The 2,500-nt window shown below is 80.6% G+C and overlaps 1 non-coding gene across 1 annotated transcript; it reads left to right on the forward strand.

Annotated features, from left to right (window-relative positions):
• The first annotated feature begins 2,068 nt into the window (after positions 1-2,068).
• LOC149912072 (5.8S ribosomal RNA) lies at positions 2,069-2,221 on the forward strand. Its single transcript, XR_016462471.1, has one exon. It is a non-coding gene; the product is annotated as a 5.8S ribosomal RNA (ribosomal RNA).
• Positions 2,222-2,500: the final 279 nt, after the last annotated feature.

Genomic DNA, 2,500 nt, shown 5'->3' on the forward strand with positions numbered 1-2,500 from the left:
CCGGAAGCCCGCCGCCGGCCCTCGCCGCGGCCGCCTCCGCCGGCTACCCCCGGGCCCGCTCCGGGGGGAAGCCGCGCGGACGGCCGCGAGCGTGGGAGGCCGCGGGCCGAAGGCCCGGGCGCGGGGCGCCGGAAGCCGGCCGCTTCCCCCGGCCCCTCTCTCCCTCCCCCCCTCGCCCTTCAGCCGCACCCTCGCGGCGGACGGGGTCGGGTTCGCGGGCGTCCGCGGAGCCCGGCCGGCTGCGGGCGAGCGCCGGAGGGGGGGGGGCGCGCCGCGCGCGAGCGCGCGGTCTGCGCGCGAGGCTTCTCCGGGCGGCTTCGGTCCCCGCGCGGGCGGGCGGTCCGAGCCGCGTGCCTCCTCCCGGGCGCAGCTGCCGCCCGGCGCCGGGTTAACGAGGGAAACCCCGGGCCCCGGGAGGAGGGCGAGGTGGTGGCGGCGGACGACGGGCGCGCCCCCGCGGGCGGACGCTCCCCCGAGGGGCGCCGGGGCCGGCTGGCGGGTGCCGGATTTCCCCTCGGCGCCCCGTCCCGCCCGCCGAGGAAGGCGGGCGGGCGGGGGAGGCACCCCCGCGGGGCCTTCGGGTCGTTTCCCTCACCCCAGGGCCAGGTACCTAGCGTCCGCGCCTCCGCGCGTCCGGGGGATGGGAAGGGAAGGGAAGAGGAGGGGGCGGCGTGCGCGCCGTCCCCGCTCTCCCTCCCTGCCTCCCTCCCTCGGCCGCGGAGCCGGGCGGGGGTTTAAAGACTCGGGCGGCCCGCGGCACGTCTCGCGAGGCCGGGGGCTCCGGCGACGGCGGTCCGGCCGCGTCGCCGGCGGGAGGGCGGGAAGGAAGGGGCTCGTTGCGGGGCGCGGCGGCGCGCCCCCACCACTACCCAGCACGCCGCTTCCCTCCCGATCCGAGCCCGCCGGCGGCGTCGGCCGCCGCCGCCGCGCTCTCGCGCCTCCGCGGGTCGGGCCCGGGCCGGAGAGGGGGTTACCCCGTCCCCCCCTCTCCGCGGCCACGGTCTCGGGCGGAGAGGCTCGGCTCCGTGCCGGCCTCGCCCGCGTTCGGAGCGGGCCGAGACGCGCGTCTCGGCCCGGCGCCCGCCGCGGCCACGCCGCCGCGGGCGGCCGGTTCGAGCCGGTTCGAGCCCGGCCGGTCCTCGCCCGCGCCATCCGCGGCGCCGGCGGTTCCGCTCCGCCGGCCCGTCCGGCGCGCGCCCGCGGCCTCGCCGCCCGTCCGTCCTCCGTCGGGGTGCCTCGCCGCCGTTTCCCCCTTCCGTCGCTCGCCGAGTCCTCTCCTTCGCCGCCGCCGCCGCCGCCTCCCACCGCGCTTTCGCCCTCGGCCTCGCCGGCCGCGCCGGGCGAGCGGGCGGGAGGTCCGGCGCGGGGCGTCCCGCAACCGGTCTCCGCGCGGAGGCGCGGGGGGCGGGCGCCGCTCCCAGATCCGTCCCCGTCCCCGTCCCGCCGCCGGGCGCGCGTCCGCCGCGGGCGCGCCGCCAGGGCGAGCGAGAGGAGGAGGCGGCGGAGGGCGAGGGGCGGGAGAGGAAGGCGAGAGGCGGCCGGGGTCGTTTCGGCGTGCGCGGCGCCCGCGGCGCGAGGCGGGGGGGCCGGGGCCGTCGCGGGCGCGCCGTCCGGGCGGGCCGTCGCGGGCGCGGGGCCGGCGGCGCCGGCGGCGCGGGCCGGGGGAACACCCCGGCCGGGCTCGCCCGCGTCCCGACCGGTCGCGGCGCCGGCGGCGGCGTCGCCGGCGGGTCCGTTCGCGGCAGCGGGGCTTCCGCCCGGGCCGAGCCGAGCCGGGCGCCTGGTCCGCCCCTCCCGAAGCGAGACGAGGTCGTTTGCCCAGGTCGGGAGCGCGGGCTCCCCGCCCTTCTCGTTCGGGAGGGTTCCTCTTTTTTTTTCCCCTCGATTCGAAGCGTGTGCGTGTTCCGTAGCGTACGGTCAGCGGAGGCGACGCTCGTCCTCCCCGCGGCGGTCGCCGCCCCGGCGTCGGGGCGGGCCGCGCGGGGGCGGTCGGAGCGCCTTCGGGAAAGGCGAGAGAGACGCGAGAGGAGGGCCCCCCGCGCGCGCGGGGCGGTGCCGAAAGCCAGACGACTCTTAGCGGTGGATCACTCGGCTCGTGCGTCGATGAAGAACGCAGCTAGCTGCGAGAATTAATGTGAATTGCAGGACACATTGATCATCGACACTTCGAACGCACTTGCGGCCCCGGGTTCCTCCCGGGGCTACGCCTGCCTGAGCGTCGCTTGACGGTCAATCGCCGACGGCCGCCGTCCGCGGCGGCCGCGCGGCGCGGCTGGGGCGCCTCGCAGGCCCGCGCGCCCCTCCGGAGGCGGGTCGCGGTGCGCGTGTGTGTGGGGGGGGTGCCGCCGTCCGTCCGTCCGTCCTTCCCCGCGTGGGTCGGTCGTTCGGTCGGTTCGGGTGGCCGGCTTCCCCTCCGCCCCACCGCCCCGGTCCCTCGACGGCGGCGTCGCGGCGCGGGCCTTCGTCCCCCTAAGTCGAGACCCAGGTCGGGGAGCTCGCG

Source organism: Phasianus colchicus, unplaced genomic scaffold, assembly GCF_987193195.1.
Source record: "Phasianus colchicus unplaced genomic scaffold, bPhaCol1.hap1.1 HAP1_SCAFFOLD_44, whole genome shotgun sequence".
Taxonomy (NCBI): domain Eukaryota; kingdom Metazoa; phylum Chordata; class Aves; order Galliformes; family Phasianidae; genus Phasianus; species Phasianus colchicus.